The sequence below is a fragment of the Melospiza georgiana genome, chromosome 7 (genome assembly GCF_028018845.1).
Source record: "Melospiza georgiana isolate bMelGeo1 chromosome 7, bMelGeo1.pri, whole genome shotgun sequence".
NCBI lineage: Eukaryota > Metazoa > Chordata > Aves > Passeriformes > Passerellidae > Melospiza > Melospiza georgiana.
The window spans coordinates 1,564,468-1,584,354 of record NC_080436.1 but is presented as its reverse complement, the minus strand read 5'-3'; positions in this window follow the sequence as shown (position 1 = coordinate 1,584,354).

Genomic DNA, 19,887 nt, shown 5'->3' with positions numbered 1-19,887 from the left:
CTTTAGAACAGTACCCCCTAAGCTGACATGGCACAGAAACACAGCTGTGGGAAAACCTTGTGGAAAATGGGAGCGATTTCAGAATTGCAGATTTCCCTGTAGTGTGGCTGCTTTCATGGAAATTAAGAGCTATGAGAGAACTGTTTTCTTGTGGAAAATCTCCATAACATTAACAAGAGGGACTTCTCCTTAAGTGAGCAGGAGGACTATTCTAGAGGTAGTAAAGTGACTCAAACTTTTGGTTTTGTCTCTTTACATTGTCAGTGGGAAAGAAACAGTTGTAGGGGGAGGTGTTCTGAAGATTTTGTTCTGATTCTTATTCTTATTACTCCTTCTTTTAATTACTGTTAATAATTTTTTCTTCATACCCTTTTAAAGTTTGGAGCCTGCTTTGCCTTCCTCCTAATCCTATCTCAAACAGAAAATTATTAAATACATGCTACTGGATGAACTGGTGATTAACCAACACGGAACTTACCACACTACTTGGAACATTGGCCAGGAAATGATCAATTGGCGAACCAAAACCACTACTCAAGGGTGTCCCACTCAGCTCTTGCATCGGCCAGAAGAGAGGAGGGGCCAACGGGATCAGCCGGAGGACGCTGGCCACGAATCCCCCCGACCAGTGTCCCTGAAATCGCTCACTGTGCCCTGCCCAGGCCACCCCTCATCCCCACAGGGAGCAAAGCCTGCCACAGCCGGGACAGGGACTGCAGCTCCGTGCCGGGGCAATGCAGCTCTCCCGGGCAGTCCCCGCTGTCAGCGCGCTGCCCTCACTCACCCGGATTGTGGGCCCGGAGCTCGTCCCTCTTCCCCCTGAGGCACCGCCCGGCCATGCCTGTGAACACAGAGGCTGTCACGGCCCCAGCGGCACAGCTCCGTGCCAGCGGCGCTGCCGGGGCAGCAGGCGGGGCTGGGGCCGAGCTGCGGCGGGCCGGGGAGGGAGCGCGGGCTCAGGGCTCACCGATGATCCTGACGGCCGCCTCTCGTACGGACTCCTGAGGGCTATCCAGTAACCGCACGGCCCACTGCATCAGCTGGACCGCTCTGCTCCTGTCCTCTGCCAGCTGCAGAGAGCGGCAGGAGGGAAGGGTTGGCGCGGGCTCAGCCCCTGGGCCGGGCGCTGCCTGCGCCCCGCCCCGGCCTCCCCTGCCCTCACAGCCCTGAGGCGCGGCCAGCAGCCGCTGGCCAAGGGCTCCCGAGGGCAGGGGGCAGAGGGCCGGCTGCTGCCCGGGGAGCCACGGTGCCGGCCCGCAGCCCCACCGGGCCGGGGCTCCGTGGGCACCCGGCTCGGGCCCACGGGAGCCTGGAGAAGAGCCCGGGCGGCCTCTGGCTGCAGCAGCGGGCAGGGGCACAGCTGCCCGGCCCGCACACTGAGCACCGCCCTCAGGGGCCTTCTCCGGCCTGAGCCTGGGGCTTCAGGCCCTCCTTACCAGGCAGTTGGCAAACTTCAACATCTTCTCCCTCTCAAGTAGCTGCTTGAGCTTCCTTCTCCTCAGGAACTTTACCACACGAAGCAGCGTTTCCCGAGAGGCCTGGAGGGGAACAGATGCACAGATGCGGAGCTGCTACCACAGCCCAAAGAAAAGGACTTGCGTCCCTGTGCCAAGGCCAGGAGCCAGAGGCTGGAGCCTGGGAGAAGCCAACCAGGAGACATCTGTGACCCTTTCCAGGGGGGCACCAGTGTAACTCAAAACCTCACCATTGCCACACGCTTGTTCTCATCATGGCAATGAAAGAAGAGTGGCAGAAGGCTCTGGCTCACAATCTTCTTCAGAGATTTTTGTCCTGTATTGACTACCAAGTCCATCACCTTGAAGAAGAGATTCAGGGAGAGCAGCTGCATATGGATGTCGTCCTGGAAAAAAGGAAAATACCTCAGCACCAATTTCTCCAAGCCCATCTGGGCAAATCCTAAAAGTCCACAAAATTTCTGGGCAGCAACCAGTGCCCATGGCGGGGGGCACAGAGCCTTACGCAGTCAAAGAGCGGCAGGAGTGCCTCAGCCAGCTTCGGGGCAGTGGTGCAGGATATCAGGATATGTTCGTTCTCAAGTATATTTGTGAGCACAGAGAGAGTCATGGTGACAACATAAATATCGGCATCACCCAGCAGCTCCACAAGGTTTTTAGACAGACTGCACATTCTTCTGGCCTGTGTGGAACACAAGGCTGTGCTGGGAAGCCGTGGACGGCTGCACTGCCAACACCGCCCTGGCACTGCAAGGCCATCCTGCTGCTGCAGGGCCCACAGGCCAACAGGCCTGCCCCAAAGCACTGGGGCAGGTGAGGCCGGAGAGCTGGGAGCAGCTGCCTCAGCTCCTGAAGCCCTGCACGCCCATGGGGCTGCTTTCCACAGCGCAACTTCAGCCATGGCCCCCTCCTCACCATCAAGGGATCCTTGCTGACCACCATGAGGCCTCTGAGAGCCAGGCGACGCCGCTCCCTGCACTTGCTCTGCAGGTACCTTGACATGATCTTCACGACAGTGAGAGCACATTCCCTCAAGTCCAGGCACTCGAGGACCTGAAAGGCACAGGGCAGTGACAGGGAGCCAGCCAGCAGGAGCCCGGAGCCGCAGAGGGCTGGGCCCAGGCAGCAGCACAGGGCATGGGCACCGTCCCAGGCAGCTGTGGCTGTGAGAGGGCAGAGAGCTGGGAGGCAGCTCAGCCAGGCAGCGCTGGAACCAGGCTCACCTCCACAAGGAATGCCAGCAAGGGCAGATCCCACCTTGGCTTTTCACTGCTGAGCAGCAGGAGAAGGCGATATGCGACATAGGAACACAGGGTGGTCAAGCGACGGAGCATCTCCCTGGCAGGGGGAAAAAGGCACCAAGACACTGAGGTGGGGGACAAACCTCTCCCAGGACTGACTCAGAGAGCTCTGGCCTTTCCCCAGCATCCCTGCAGGGGATGTGGGTGCTCTGGGAGATGGCCCCTTCTGGGCACCCTCCTCTCCCAGCCTTTTCCCGTCTTCTTGGCTGTCCCTCAGTGACGAGGCTCTCTGGGCCATGACCCCAGATACTGAGTGCAGCACAGGGTACAAATGCCGGGGGCAGTGGGGAGAAGGGGGTCTCACCTGGCCAGCAGACCCATAGCATAGTGCTGGGTGTCAGCACACAGCATCGTGTCCCAGCCACACTTGCGCTCCATAGACATCACCTCATTGTCACAGCACAGTTGGTAGAGCAGAGCCTTCATGGCCTGCACTGCAAACCTGTGTGCAGAGAAAGCCCAGGTCACACTGGGAGCACTGGGCCTCGCCACAAGGGTATGGGAAGGACAGGAGGACTGGGACCTGTTGGGCTTGCTGGGAAGGCGGTGTTCCTCCTGGCATGCTCTCCAGAAGGCATCAACTTCCTCTGGTGGCATCTGCTGTGTGGTGATGGCAACATGGAAGAGCAGAGCCACAAACAGGCGGGAGGAATACAGTATCATGGTCTGGTGGCACTCAGGCATCTGGATAGTCACCCAGATCACCAGAGTTGCCTGCAAAAGAAGCAGCCCAAGACAGCGCTCAGTGCCGAGGTGTCTGTGGGGCAGGGCCCAAGGGCAGATGCAGGAGGAGCAGCGGGCCTGGTGCCCCCTGAGCCTGCCCCTAGCCCAGAGTTCAGCCCATCGCCTGAGGCATGGAGAGGATGGAGAGCTGCTGGAGAGGCGTCCTGGGGGTGGGCATGGGCCCAGAAACTCACAGCCAGGGAAAAAACGTCCTTGTTGTCCCCATCAGAGGTGCATGCGCTGTGCAGTGGCCAATCCTCCATTACACGGACTAGTGTTGGCAGCACTTTCTCCATTGTTACTTGTGACGAGTCAATGATTCTCCACATGATTGTAGCAGCTCTGTGGGATGAGAGCTCTGTGTCAGGGGCATCTCAGTCCCTGGACAATGCCTTGTGCAGCTGTGGGGGCCCAGGTGACAGAGCCCCGGTGCCCTGAGGGGCAGGGAGGGAGCATTGGCAGCAGGCTTGGGGAACAGAGGGGCCCCTGGGTCCTGGACCTCTTTGTCTGTCTGGCAGAGCCCATAGCACAGCCTGTGCAGGGCCATGGGCCCTAAAGGCTGGTGGGCCCTGAGCTGTGCAGGCACGTGGGCCCCGTACCTGTCACATGTTGGGGCACAGCGCAGGAGGGTCAGCACCACATCAGAAGGGTGTTCTTTAGCCATCTTCACAATGTCACTTTTCAGCCTGGCATCCACAGTGACATTGGACAGTAGACTCTGGTGGATGCCCCTTACAATGGCTGGCACCTGGAGGAGCCATGGGAGAGATTTTGAGTGCTGTCCAAGGCAGCAACTTCCCCAGCTTCCCCCAGGAACTGCTTCCCTTGCCCCCACACTGTGCTGGCCTCACAGGCTAAAGGGGGCCCAGTGACCGTGGCTTGAGGGGACACATGGTCCTGGCAGGCCTCCAGGCGTGGCCCCAGGCTGCTTACCTGCTGCGGAGAAGGAACAGCAGTGTCGTCACAAAAATCCATAGCGGGAGCACAAAGCACAATGGGAATGGGCATCGTGCCAGTTTTTGAGATGTCCTCAGTTTCTTCATTGTCAGTGTTTGTGATGGCCACATCCTCAGTCACTGCCTTGCCCACCTTTGTCCTGTCCTTGTTCATTTCAGCCTCAGAGTCCTGTGAGTGCTCATCCAAATCTGGGCTGACATCGGGCTCTGCCTGGAGCTCGGTCAGCCCCGAGTCAGGCTCGGCTGTGCCCTCAGCTGCTGCAGTGCTGGTCTTTGTGCGCCGAATGCGCAGGAATTTCCGGAACCTCTGCAGGAGAATAAAGGACAGGGAAGGCAGGGATGCTCCATGGCATGCTCCAAGCATGGTGCTGGGCTGAGCAGGGACAGCAGGCCCAGCCCAGGTCGGGGTGGCTGCAGGTACCTTCAGGGTTTTGCGCAAGCGGCCACGGCCGGGTTCCTGCTCTTGTGTCTTGTCCAGGGCTGCACCTGGCAAAGAGCGAGCGCAGCCAGAGCTGAGGGGCTGCGGGAGAGGCTGGAGAGCACAGCCCAGCCCTGTGCTGCCCAGGCAGGGAGAGCCCCGGGATGGCCCAGGGGATGGAGCACGGCCACTGCGGGGTGTCTGCCCTGCCCCTGTCCCATCCTGTCCATGGGCATGTCCCCAGGGGATGGCATGGGATGGGATGGGATGGGATGGGATGGGATGGGATGGGATGGGATGGGATGGGATGGGATGGGATGGGATGGGATGGGATGGGATGGGGTGGGATGGGTTGGGATGGGATGGGATGGGATGGGATGGGATGGGATGGGATGGGATGGGACCAAGCTGGCTGCAGCCATCAGCCCTGTGGCCCAGCTCTGCCACTCACCATCCTGTAGTGTCTGGATCTGCTCTGGATCTTCAGGCTCTTGTGCTGGGGCAGCTCCACGGTCTTTAGTGTCTTTCCCCCTGAACACTTTGAACAGGCCAAGGAATCTGCCCGCCATTCCACCACTCGGCCTTGACGGGACCTTCTAGAGAGATGCCCCAGGATATTGCCAAGTCAACAAATGCAGTTGTGCCTTCAAGGCACCTGCAACAAGGAAGCCTCAGAAAGGCTGCAGAAAGTCCTGCACTCTGCTGTTGAGGACCCCTGCCAAAATCAGAGGAGCCTTTTCATTAACGATTCAGGTGACCAAATCCCACGGTCTGGACTTGATGGCACTTGACCGCAGGAATGGGAGATGCCTGGAAAAGTTCCGAGTCACCAAGTCCTGCAGTCTGACCTCTAGGTCAGCTGCAGGAATAACGCTACGGAAAAGCTTCGGAGGAGACGGGAACGAGGGTGCTGTGCGGGGGCTCCTCACGGCACCGCTCTGTCCTGTCCTGTCCCGTCGCGTACTCCGAGCACCCGGGCAAGCTTCTATTTCCCACGTGTCACAATGGGCCCTTGGACACCGGGTTCCATTCCATGCCACGGTGACCATGCTGCACCGTGTCACCAAGGGCCCTTGCACACACTGCCGCCCTCCCTGGGGCCGCCCCCAGCCCAGCCAACGCGGCCCAGGCTGGAAGGAATGCCTGGCCCCAGGTGTCTAAGGCAGCCCCACAGGATCTTTAGGAAGCGCTCAGAGCATCAGCAAATGCTGCCCTGCTCTGCGGGCTCAGGGCAGCAGAAGGAGCCCCCAGGGCTGCCGACGCAGCCGCGCTGGGAAGGGCACGGGCCCTTCCAGGGACGCTGGCACGGCCTCCTTGGGACACGTCCCGGCCCGTGGCCGTCCTAAACCCGCGGGTGTGACTCACACAAGGAACGTGTGGGCCCGGGCACCAATGCTGCTCTGAGCCCTGGGGCCCGGGCAGCGCTGCCATCAGCAGCTGGGGCAGAGTCCCTGCCCAAGCAGAGCTGCCACCCCCCGAGCCCTGGCAGCGCTGGTGCCCGTCTCCTGCCCCAGAGACCTGTGCCCCCGGGGGGCTTCTGTGCCACAGGGAGCCAAAGCCCACGAGCATTTGCGGCTGATGGCAGGAGCACCTGGAGCAACTGCGGGCAACACTTGGTTTCTGTCAGGAGCTCTTCCTCCCTGCTGGAATGATTTTTGCATTGAACTGATTTCCTTCACCACAGAAACATCTTCTCCTCGAAGGCACAGAAGAACCTGGCATAAAGAAATCCGCACTTCAAGAAAGCTTAACTTCCCATTGTTCATCACAAGGACTTCCAAAAAGGGACAAATTTATTGGCTTGGCGGAGAATGGGAATGGTTTTGAAGTTTGTTCCACACACAGAGCAGCAACTCATTTGCTTTAATATCACCCACTGAAAGTCACTTTACAAAATCTAACACTACACAGAGCCAAAAAGAAGACCATTCATTGGATTGGGATGGTAATATCCTAATCCTCTCAAGGAATAAAAGCACTCAAGGAATGTAAGACCACTCAGTGTTACAACAGTAACCCAAGCAAATGAATGGATGGCAGAAGGGCTGATCCTACCCCAGTACAAATATCTAAGTTGCCTCTTGTTCCCTGCAGGGGAAACAGGACCAGTGAAAGAAATTGTCACAGATATTCTTTCTGCCCTCCACAACCAAAGCTGTGCCAAGGCACAGATGCTGCCTTCAAACTGACTCAGATTCCAGCCCACACTCTCACCTTCCAGACAACTCCTTCCTCAACACGCCCCCCAACACCCACCCCCCAAACACCCCCACAGAAGCCCTCAACGCCCCGCCAGGAGCCCCATCTGTGCCCGTCCCTCCGCAGAGCTTTCCCAGCCTCCAGCAGAGCCCCTGGTTCCCTGCACGTGCCATGGGATGGCACCCAGGAGGGTCTGATCCAAGGCCTTCCCTGGCAGCAAAGCCAGGCTGCCCGGCCTATGGTTCCTGGATCATCCTTCCCAGCAAGCCTTCCCGTGCACGGCTGTTCCATTGGCACATCTGCGCTCAGCTCGGACTGCTCCACTCAACCAGGGCTGCTGGGAAAGGATCCAGAGCAGCCTGGCAAGCTCTTTCTCCAGCTCCCTCTTCACTCCTGGGGGAGGTAGAACATTCCACAGGAAAGCATCTGGTGCCACACAGAGTGGGTGGCATCAGGCAGCTCTGGGGAGGCCCCTCAGGACTGCTGTATCCTGAGGGAACACCGCTGGCCATCCCCTGGGTGTATCTGCAAAAGCTTCAAATCAGCTGCCTCAGCTTCCAGGGCCTCTCTTGGCCAGCATCCTGACGTGGCTGCAGGGCTGCTGCGAGGGGCTGCTGGGACCCAGCGGGACAGGACCGGCTGTCTTGTGTCCTCGTAGCAGCCCTGACACAGCCAGGGCCATCCCGAAAGCAGAGAAACGCTCACGTGTCAGCAGAGACGAGCACGGAGCCCTGGGCTGCTCTCAGGCTATCTCAGCTGGGCTCGCTCCACCACACGGCCCCATGTTAAGGCCGGCTGATGCCCAGCTGCCAGAAATGCCTACCTTGTTCTCTCCAAGATGCACAGGCAGAGCCAACGAGCAGGACACCTTGGGAGGCCTTTTCTGAGGCCAGGGACACACCAAGGTCAGCCAAGGCTCTCCATGCTGCCTGGCCCATACGTCCCAGCTCTGTGCTGGCCCTGGGCCACAGCAGCTCCCACCAAGCAGGAGACAATGCATATTGCCAAGAGTTGAAATACAGCAGACAGGAAAGATGTGAAAAGTATGTGTGTAAAGGCCTTTTAATTCACAGTTCTCACAGAGAGCTTTGGGGCTCATGGCTGGACAGAGATGCTCCTGCTCACACCTCTGTCCAAAGAGGGTAACACACCCTGCTGCAGGTGCTTGGATTGGTTTGCACAGGTCCAGGCAGATGCCAAACCTGCTCCTCACTGCCTTCTCCGTGCCCCTCTGCCACGTGCAATGGGCCTCAAGCACTGAAAGGAGCACAGAGAGCCAAAGGGCGACACTCGCACCTGCCTCACTGGGAGCTCCCTGGCAAGCGCTTTCCTATAGGAGCAAGCCCCTTTCCTCCCAAGGTGTTTCCCCAAATGTCTGGCATTCCTAGGGAAGACCAAAATGCCACTGTTGAGTCAGAAATGACACAGACTCCAAAAGGAATCAGACGCCTAATCCACTTTATGATGAAATCCATTCATTTATATAGTCTAATTTGCTATACATAGACCTGATTGGTCCTTTAATCAAAATATCGACATCATTGTCTAAATAAGAAAGGACCCTTTAGTAAACATATTTCCATAACATTCCACATCTTCACAAACACCAGGATCAGCAACTTTAGATATGAAATTTTAATAATAATTTCGTTTGCGCTTTTCACAGCTTTTCCCAGAATCATGCCTGGGAAACATGTCTGTTTCTTCCTGTGACCAGAGAGCGGCCCCCACTCCAACACACCTTTAAGTGACGCTGGCAAGGCTGAATGACTTCAGGTCCTTTCAGGACAGGCACTCCAGCTCTAGCTCCTCTTCCCCCAAGTGAGTTTCCAGGTGCAGGCTCAGAGGTGCAGCCCCAGGCCCTCTACAAACACAAGCTGCCTCAGCTCCTGCCTGCGCTCACAGCACCAAAACCAGGCTGTTCCTGGCCAGGGACCAGAGCCCTGTTCCTGCAGGATGCTCTTGCCAGCACCTTCCAGGTCTCTCTGCTGTGCACACAGAGCTTTTCATGCCCGCTCCCAACAGGCTTTGGAACACAGAGCCCAAGCTGGCTGGCTCTGCCACCAGCACAGCCCAAACGCAGGCGGAGGAAGAAGCAGCAGGGGCCGTTTTGCGGCCATGCCCAAGAGAGACTGGCAGGGTGCCCTCCCTCTGCTCTCCCTTGCTTGGCTTTCTGACTGGCTCTGAGCCTGGGGCTGCCATTCCTCACTTGTGGGGAGCAGAAGCACAGCCGGGATCCCAGCACTGCCTGACAGCACTCCGGGCACCGGCACAGCCACGTGTCCGAGTCTCAGGCACCGTGCTGCTGCTTCATTTGCTCTTGGGCACAGCCAGAGCTCCCTGCTAAGCCAGGATGCTCTCTGCTTCTGCCCTCTTCCTCATCCTGTGCAGGGATGGAGCACTGCTGTGCTTTCAGGAAGCTATTCTTGAAAGCTTCCAGCATTCTAAGCTCCTTTGCCCTCCATGGATGCTTGCCATGGAATCCCTCTCAGCTGGGCTCAGAGCATACTCAGGTTGGCTCTCCCAAATTCCAGGGGCTCCAGGGTGCTCAGCAAGATGTGTAACGGCACAGTGCTGTGGAACTGCACCTTCAGCACAGGGACCTTTCCAGCCTGACCTGCCCTCGTTCCTCTGGGTCCGTGCACAAACACGGTGTGGCAGAGAACGGCAGCAGGGCCTGTGTGTCCCAGGGTCGGGGATTTGCTTAAGCTCCACAGGGATGCAGGCAAAGTGAAGAAGCCAAACTGTTTATTAATGAAAGGTGAAGCAAAGGGCTGATATGGGAGGGAGAAAGGGAATGACCAGGGCTTCAGGGCTGGTGGGTGGGAGATATCTACAGGCAGGGTGAAGTCAGGAGCTACTGAACTTCTCACAGGCTCAGCTGTGCCCAGCATCAGCTCTGCCTGGAGCACCAGTGGCGCAGTGGGAGATGGCGTCCTCTTCAGTGTCTCCTGGTGCTGTTCTTGGGACACGGGTTCACTGGATCCTGAAGATGCACCCAATTCTTCAGCTCTTCTGGCACATTGGGTGTGAATATCCAGGTTACCGTGGGATGGACTAGTGTCTTTCCTTGGGACTTAAATGGCTGGAACAGAGAGGAAGAGAGCCACAGTCAGCACCCACATCTGCAGGAATCCTAGGAGACGCTCCTGCCAAGGTGTGCTGGTTTGTGCATCACGGACATGATGTTTTGGGAGAGGCTGCTGGCAGGTTCCTCCGTGTCTGATCGGAAACCAGTCAAGGGTTGGCTTTGGGAATTGATAATCTGGAAAGCTGTACATGAAAGCCTCTGTGAAAAACACACGTTACAAACGAAAGAAACTTGGGAACTTTCTCTTTTCCCTTCTGGCAGACAAAGAGGTAACACAGCTGACGCAGCCCAGGCCTGGCTGAGGTCAGTGAAGAAGTCAAGTCCCAGATGGGAGGGATGAGGAGATGCCTTTAGGTTTAGGCTGAAATCCTCTTGTAAACATATGGAGAACGACACTTTTTTCCCTATAACGCATGAAGGTATGGGGAGATGAAAGTGTTCAAATGGAAGGTATGGAGCAAAACCTCCATGCTAAAGTCAGCAGATGTTAAAGTAGCTGTGATACTACGAAAAGTTTGAACAGAGACGGAGAGAAGAGTGATGAAGATCCTGTGCCCCCAGGAACAGAAGATCTCTCTTGCTAGAAATGGAAGATGATTTTAGAGATAGATAAAGAGAACCTTTGCCTTTGAACATCTCAGCTTTAGAACAGTACCCCCTAAGCTGACATGGCACAGAAACACAGCTGTGGGAAAACCTTGTGGAAAATGGGAGCGATTTCAGAATTGCAGATTTCCCTGTAGTGTGGCTGCTTTCATGGAAATTAAGAGCTATGAGAGAACTGTTTTCTTGTGGAAAATCTCCATAACATTAACAAGAGGGACTTCTCCTTAAGTGAGCAGGAGGACTATTCTAGAGGTAGTAAAGTGACTCAAACTTTTGGTTTTGTCTCTTTACATTGTCAGTGGGAAAGAAACAGTTGTAGGGGGAGGTGTTCTGAAGATTTTGTTCTGATTCTTATTCTTATTACTCCTTCTTTTAATTACTGTTAATAATTTTTTCTTCATACCCTTTTAAAGTTTGGAGCCTGCTTTGCCTTCCTCCTAATCCTATCTCAAACAGAAAATTATTAAATACATGCTACTGGATGAACTGGTGATTAACCAACACGGAACTTACCACACTACTTGGAACATTGGCCAGGAAATGATCAATTGGCGAACCAAAACCACTACTCAAGGGTGTCCCACTCAGCTCTTGCATCGGCCAGAAGAGAGGAGGGGCCAACGGGATCAGCCGGAGGACGCTGGCCACGAATCCCCCCGACCAGTGTCCCTGAAATCGCTCACTGTGCCCTGCCCAGGCCACCCCTCATCCCCACAGGGAGCAAAGCCTGCCACAGCCGGGACAGGGACTGCAGCTCCGTGCCGGGGCAATGCAGCTCTCCCGGGCAGTCCCCGCTGTCAGCGCGCTGCCCTCACTCACCCGGATTGTGGGCCCGGAGCTCGTCCCTCTTCCCCCTGAGGCACCGCCCGGCCATGCCTGTGAACACAGAGGCTGTCACGGCCCCAGCGGCACAGCTCCGTGCCAGCGGCGCTGCCGGGGCAGCAGGCGGGGCTGGGGCCGAGCTGCGGCGGGCCGGGGAGGGAGCGCGGGCTCAGGGCTCACCGATGATCCTGACGGCCGCCTCTCGTACGGACTCCTGAGGGCTATCCAGTAACCGCACGGCCCACTGCATCAGCTGGACCGCTCTGCTCCTGTCCTCTGCCAGCTGCAGAGAGCGGCAGGAGGGAAGGGTTGGCGCGGGCTCAGCCCCTGGGCCGGGCGCTGCCTGCGCCCCGCCCCGGCCTCCCCTGCCCTCACAGCCCTGAGGCGCGGCCAGCAGCCGCTGGCCAAGGGCTCCCGAGGGCAGGGGGCAGAGGGCCGGCTGCTGCCCGGGGAGCCACGGTGCCGGCCCGCAGCCCCACCGGGCCGGGGCTCCGTGGGCACCCGGCTCGGGCCCACGGGAGCCTGGAGAAGAGCCCGGGCGGCCTCTGGCTGCAGCAGCGGGCAGGGGCACAGCTGCCCGGCCCGCACACTGAGCACCGCCCTCAGGGGCCTTCTCCGGCCTGAGCCTGGGGCTTCAGGCCCTCCTTACCAGGCAGTTGGCAAACTTCAACATCTTCTCCCTCTCAAGTAGCTGCTTGAGCTTCCTTCTCCTCAGGAACTTTACCACACGAAGCAGCGTTTCCCGAGAGGCCTGGAGGGGAACAGATGCACAGATGCGGAGCTGCTACCACAGCCCAAAGAAAAGGACTTGCGTCCCTGTGCCAAGGCCAGGAGCCAGAGGCTGGAGCCTGGGAGAAGCCAACCAGGAGACATCTGTGACCCTTTCCAGGGGGGCACCAGTGTAACTCAAAACCTCACCATTGCCACACGCTTGTTCTCATCATGGCAATGAAAGAAGAGTGGCAGAAGGCTCTGGCTCACAATCTTCTTCAGAGATTTTTGTCCTGTATTGACTACCAAGTCCATCACCTTGAAGAAGAGATTCAGGGAGAGCAGCTGCATATGGATGTCGTCCTGGAAAAAAGGAAAATACCTCAGCACCAATTTCTCCAAGCCCATCTGGGCAAATCCTAAAAGTCCACAAAATTTCTGGGCAGCAACCAGTGCCCATGGCGGGGGGCACAGAGCCTTACGCAGTCAAAGAGCGGCAGGAGTGCCTCAGCCAGCTTCGGGGCAGTGGTGCAGGATATCAGGATATGTTCGTTCTCAAGTATATTTGTGAGCACAGAGAGAGTCATGGTGACAACATAAATATCGGCATCACCCAGCAGCTCCACAAGGTTTTTAGACAGACTGCACATTCTTCTGGCCTGTGTGGAACACAAGGCTGTGCTGGGAAGCCGTGGACGGCTGCACTGCCAACACCGCCCTGGCACTGCAAGGCCATCCTGCTGCTGCAGGGCCCACAGGCCAACAGGCCTGCCCCAAAGCACTGGGGCAGGTGAGGCCGGAGAGCTGGGAGCAGCTGCCTCAGCTCCTGAAGCCCAGCCAAGGCAAATGAACTGTATTCCCCAACCCCATACTGCTCATACAACTTCAGCCACTGCCCCCTTCTCACCCTCAAGGGATCCTTGCTGAGCACCATGAGGCCTCTGAGCGCCAGGCGACGCCGCTCCCTGCACTCACTCTGCAGGTACCTTGACATGATCTCCAGTATGCTGTCACCACATTTCATCAAATCTAGGCTCTGAAAGACCTGAAAGGCACAGGGCAGTGACAGGGGAGCCGGCCAGCAGGAGCCCAGAAGCGCACAGGGCTGGGCCCAGGCAGCAGCACAGGGCGTGGGCACCGTCCCAGGCAGCTGTGGCTGTGAGAGGGCAGGGAGCTGGGAGGCAGCTCAGCCAGGCAGCCCTGGAACCAGGCTCACCTCCACAAGGAATGCCAGAAAGGGCAGATCCCAATGTGGCTCCTCCCTGTGCAGCCGCTTGACTAGATGGATTGCAATGAGGGAACACAACGGGATAAAGATACGGAACATCTCCCTGGAAGGGGGAAAAAAAGACACCAAGACCCTGAGGTGAGGGTGCTAAACCTCTCGCAGGAATGACTCCCAGATTTCTGGTCTTTCCCCAGCATCCCTGGAAGGCATGTTGGCCCTTTATGAGGCAGCTCAGTCTGGGCACCTTCCCCTCCCAGACTTTTCCAGTCTCCTTGGCTGTCCCTCAGTGACAAGGCTCTCTGGCCCAGGACTACACGGACTGAGTGGGGCACAGGGCACAAATGCCGGGGGCAGTGGGGAGAAGGGGGTCTCACCTGGCCAGCAGACCCATGGCATAGTGCTGGGTGTCAGCACACAGCATCGTGTCCCAGCCACGCTTGCGCTCCATAGCCACCACCTCATTGTAACATCGCAGTCGGCAGAGCAGAGCCTTCATGGCCTGCACTGCAAACCTGTGTGCAGAGCAAAGCCCAGGTCACACTGGGAGCGCTGGCACTGGCCACAGGGGCATGGGAAGGACAGGAGGACTGGGACCTGTTGGGCTTGCTGGGAAGGCGGTGTTCCTCCTGGCATGCTCTCCAGAAGTGATCAACTTCCTCTGGTGGCATCTGCTGTGTGGTGATGACAACATGGAAAAGCAGAGCCACAAAGAGGTGCCCAGAATAAGGAATCATTGACTTGTGGCACACAGGCACAATGACCCAGATCACCAGAGTTGCCTGCAAAAGAAGCAGCCCAAGACAGCGCTCAGTGCCGAGGTGTCTGTGGGGCACGGCCCAAGGGCAGATGCAGGAGGAGCAGCGGGCCTGGTGCCCCCTGAGCCTGCCCCTAGCCCAGGGTTCAGCTCAGCGCCTGAGGCATGGAGAGGATGGAGAGCTGCCGGTGAAGTGACCGAGGGAAAAGCAGAGGCCAAATCCAGAAACTCACAGCCAGGGAAAAAACGTCCTTGTTGTCCCCATCAGAGGTGCATGCGCTGTGCAGTGGCCAGTCCTCCATCACGCAGAGCAGTGTTGGCAGCACTTTCTCCATGGCTGGTCCCGATGACTTTATGGTTCTCCAAATCATTGCAGCAGCTCTGTGGGATCAGAGCTCTGTGTCAGGGGCATCTCAGTCCCTGGACCATGCCCTGTGCAGCTGTGGGGGCCCAGGTGACAGACCCCGGTGCCCTGAGGGGCAGGGAGGGAGCATTGGCAGCAGGCTTGGGGAACAGAGGGGCCCCAGGGTCCTGGACCTCTGTGTCTGTCTGGCAGAGCCCATAGCACAGCCTGCGCAGGGCCATGGGCCCCAAATGCTGGTGGGCCCTGAGCCGTGCAGGCACGTGGGCCCGGTACCTGTCACATGTTGGGGCACAGCGCAGGAGGGTCAGCACCACATCAGAAGGGTGTTCTTCAGCCATCCTCAGAATGTCACTTTGCAGCCTGGCATCCACAGTGACATTGGACAGTAGACTCTGGTGGATGCTCCTTACAATGGCTGGCACCTGGAGGAGCCATGGGGGAGATTTCGAGTGCTGTCCAAGGGAGCAACTTCCCCAGCTTCCCCCAGGAACTGCTTCCCTTGCCCCCACACTGTGCTGGCCTCAATGGCTGAGGCTCCCCAGTGACCATGGCTTGAGGGGACACACAATCCTGGTAATCCCCCAGGCCTGGCCCCAGGCTGCTTACCTGCTGCGGAGAAGGAACAGCACTGTCGTCACAAAAATCCATAGTGGGAGCAGGAATCCCAGTGGGAGTGGGTGTGCTGTCAGTTTTTGAGATGTCCTCAGTCTCTTCATTGCCAGTGTTTCTGATGACCACATCCTCGGTCATTGCTGTGAGAAGAGCCTTTGCCCAGTTTTCAGTCACTGAGGTGTCAAAGTCTTGAGAATGCTCCACCAAACCTGGGCTGACATCATCGGGCTCTGCCTGGAGCTTGGTCAGCCCTGAGTCAGGCTCGGCTGTGCCCTCAGCTGCTGCAGTGCTGGTCTTTGTGCGCCGAATGCACAGGAATTTCCGGAATCTCTGCAGGACAACAAAGCACAGAGAAGGCAGGGATGCTCCATGGCATGCTCCAAGCATGGTGCTGGGCTGAGCAGGGACAGCAGGCCCAGCCCAGGTCAGGGTGGCTGCAGGTACCTTCAGGGTTTTGCGCAAGCGGCCACGGCCGGGTTCCTGCTCTTGTGTCTTGTCCAGGGCTGCACCTGGCAAAGAGCGAGCGCGGCCAGAGCTGAGGGGCTGCGGGAGAGGCCGGAGAGCACAGCCCAGCCCTGTGCTGCCCAGGCAGGGAGAGCCCCGGGATGGCCCAGGGGATGGAGCACGGCCCCTGCGGTGTGTCTGCCCTGCCCCTGTTCCATCCTGTCCATGGGCATGTGCCCAGGGGACGGGATGGGATAGGATGGGATGGGATGGGATGCAGCCAAGCTGGCTACAGCCATCAGCCCTGTGGCCCAGCGCTGACACTCACCATCCTGTAGTGTCTGGATCTGCTCCGGATCTTCAGTCTGTTGTGCTGGGGCAGCTCCACGGTCTTTCTTTTTGTTCCCTCTTGAAACTTTGAACAGGCCAAGGAATCTGCCCGCCATTCCACCACTCGGCCTTGACGGTACCTTCTAGAGAGATGCCCCAGGATATCGCCAAGTCAACAATTGCAGTTGTGCCTTCAAGGCACCTGCAACAAAGAAGCACCAGAAAGGCTGCAGGACAGTAAGTCCTGCACTCTGGTGTTGAGGACTCCTGCCAAAATCACAGGAGCCTCTTCATTAACGATTCAGGTGACCAAATCCCACGGTCTGGACTTGATGGCACTGGCCGCAGTAAAGGGAGATGCCTGGAAAAGTTCCGAGTGTCCAAGTCCTGCAGTCTGGCCTCTAGGTCAGCTGCAGGAATAACGCCACGGAAAAGCTCCGGAGGAGACGGGAACAAGGGTGCTGTGCGGGGGCTCCTCACGGCACTGCTCTGTCCCATCCTGTTTCGTTGTGTCCTCCAAGCACCCGGGCAAGCTTCTATTTCCCACGTGTCACAAAGGGCCCTTGGACACCGGGTTCCATTCCATGCCACCCTGACCATGCTGCACCCTGTCACCAAGGGCCCTTGCACACGCTGCCGCCTGCCCTGGGGCCGCCCCCTGCCCAGCCAACGCGGCCCAGGCTGGAAGGAATGCCTGGCCCCAGGTGTCTAAGGCAGCCCCACAGGATCTTTAGGAAGCGCTCAGAGCATCAGCAAACGCTGCCCTGCTCTGCGGGCTCAGGGCAGCAGAAGGAGCCCCCAGGGCTGCCGACGCAGACGCGCTGGGAAGGGCACGGGCCCTTCCAGGGACGCTGGCACGGCCTCCTTGGGACACGTCCCGGCCCGTGGCCGTCCTAAACCCGCGGGTGTGACTCACACAAGGAACGTGTGGGCCCGGGCACCAATGCTGCTCTGAGCCCTGGGGCCCGGACAGCGCTGCCATCAGCAGCTGGGGCAGAGTCCCTGCCCAAGCAGAGCTGCCACCCCCCGAGCCCTGGCAGCGCTGGTGCCCGTCTCCTGCCCCAGAGACCTGTGCCCCCGGGGGGCTTCTGTGCCGCAGGGAGCCAAAGCCCACGAGCATTTGCGGCTGATGGCAGGAGCACCTGGAGCAACTGCGGGCAACACTTGGTTTCTGTCAGGAGCTCTTCCTCCCTGCTGGAATGATTTTTGCATTGAACTGATTTCCTTCACCACAGAAACATCTTCTCCTCGAAGGCACAGAAGAACCTGGCATAAAGAAATCCGCACTTCAAGAAAGCTTAACTTCCCATTGTTCATCACAAGGACTTCCAAAAAGGGACAAATTTATTGGCTTGGCGGAGAATGGGAATGGTTTTGAAGTTTGTTCCACACACAGAGCAGCAACTCATTTGCTTTAATATCACCCACTGAAAGTCACTTTACAAAATCTAACACTACACAGAGCCAAAAAGAAGACCATTCATTGGATTGGGATGGTAATATCCTAATCCTCTCAAGGAATAAAAGCACTCAAGGAATGTAAGACCACTCAGTGTTACAACAGTAACCCAAGCAAATGAATGGATGGCAGAAGGGCTGATCCTACCCCAGTACAAATATCTAAGTTGCCTCTTGTTCCCTGCAGGGGAAACAGGACCAGTGAAAGAAATTGTCACAGATATTCTTTCTGCCCTCCACAACCAAAGCTGTGCCAAGGCACAGATGCTGCCTTCAAACTGACTCAGATTCCAGCCCACACTCTCACCTTCCAGACAACTCCTTCCTCAACACGCCCCCCAACACCCACCCCCCAAACACCCCCACAGAAGCCCTCAACGCCCCGCCAGGAGCCCCATCTGTGCCCGTCCCTCCGCAGAGCTTTCCCAGCCTCCAGCAGAGCCCCTGGTTCCCTGCACGTGCCATGGGATGGCACCCAGGAGGGTCTGATCCAAGGCCTTCCCTGGCAGCAAAGCCAGGCTGCCCGGCCTATGGTTCCTGGATCATCCTTCCCAGCAAGCCTTCCCGTGCACGGCTGTTCCATTGGCACATCTGCGCTCAGCTCGGACTGCTCCACTCAACCAGGGCTGCTGGGAAAGGATCCAGAGCAGCCTGGCAAGCTCTTTCTCCAGCTCCCTCTTCACTCCTGGGGGAGGTAGAACATTCCACAGGAAAGCATCTGGTGCCACACAGAGTGGGTGGCATCAGGCAGCTCTGGGGAGGCCCCTCAGGACTGCTGTATCCTGAGGGAACACCGCTGGCCATCCCCTGGGTGTATCTGCAAAAGCTTCAAATCAGCTGCCTCAGCTTCCAGGGCCTCTCTTGGCCAGCATCCTGACGTGGCTGCAGGGCTGCTGCGAGGGGCTGCTGGGACCCAGCGGGACAGGACCGGCTGTCTTGTGTCCTCGTAGCAGCCCTGACACAGCCAGGGCCATCCCGAAAGCAGAGAAACGCTCACGTGTCAGCAGAGACGAGCACGGAGCCCTGGGCTGCTCTCAGGCTATCTCAGCTGGGCTCGCTCCACCACACGGCCCCATGTTAAGGCCGGCTGATGCCCAGCTGCCAGAAATGCCTACCTTGTTCTCTCCAAGATGCACAGGCAGAGCCAACGAGCAGGACACCTTGGGAGGCCTTTTCTGAGGCCAGGGACACACCAAGGTCAGCCAAGGCTCTCCATGCTGCCTGGCCCATACGTCCCAGCTCTGTGCTGGCCCTGGGCCACAGCAGCTCCCACCAAGCAGGAGACAATGCATATTGCCAAGAGTTGAAATACAGCAGACAGGAAAGATGTGAAAAGTATGTGTGTAAAGGCCTTTTAATTCACAGTTCTCACAGAGAGCTTTGGGGCTCATGGCTGGACAGAGATGCTCCTGCTCACACCTCTGTCCAAAGAGGGTAACACACCCTGCTGCAGGTGCTTGGATTGGTTTGCACAGGTCCAGGCAGATGCCAAACCTGCTCCTCACTGCCTTCTCCGTGCCCCTCTGCCACGTGCAATGGGCCTCAAGCACTGAAAGGAGCACAGAGAGCCAAAGGGCGACACTCGCACCTGCCTCACTGGGAGCTCCCTGGCAAGCGCTTTCCTATAGGAGCAAGCCCCTTTCCTCCCAAGGTGTTTCCCCAAATGTCTGGCATTCCTAGGGAAGACCAAAATGCCACTGTTGAGTCAGAGATGACACAGACTCCAAAAGGAATCAGACGCCTAATCCACTTTATGATGAAATCCATTCATTTATATAGTCTAATTTGCTATACATAGACCTGATTGGTCCTTTAATCAAAATATCGACATCATTGTCTAAATAAGAAAGGACCCTTTAGTAAACATATTTCCATAACATTCCACATCTTCACAAACACCAGGATCAGCAACTTTAGATATGAAATTTTAATAATAATTTCGTTTGCGCTTTTCACAGCTTTTCCCAGAATCATGCCTGGGAAACATGTCTGTTTCTTCCTGTGACCAGAGAGCGGCCCCCACTCCAACACACCTTTAAGTAACGCTGGCAAGGCTGAATGACTTCAGGTCCTTTCAGGACAGGCACTCCAGCTCTAGCTCCTCTTCCCCCAAGTGAGTTTCCAGGTGCAGGCTCAGAGGTGCAGCCCCAGGCCCTCTACAAACACAAGCTGCCTCAGCTCCTGCCTGCGCTCACAGCACCAAAACCAGGCTGTTCCTGGCCAGGGACCAGAGCCCTGTTCCTGCAGGATGCTCTTGCCAGCACCTTCCAGGTCTCTCTGCTGTGCACACAGAGCTTTTCATGCCCGCTCCCAACAGGCTTTGGAACACAGAGCCCAAGCTGGCTGGCTCTGCCACCAGCACAGCCCAAACGCAGGCGGAGGAAGAAGCAGCAGG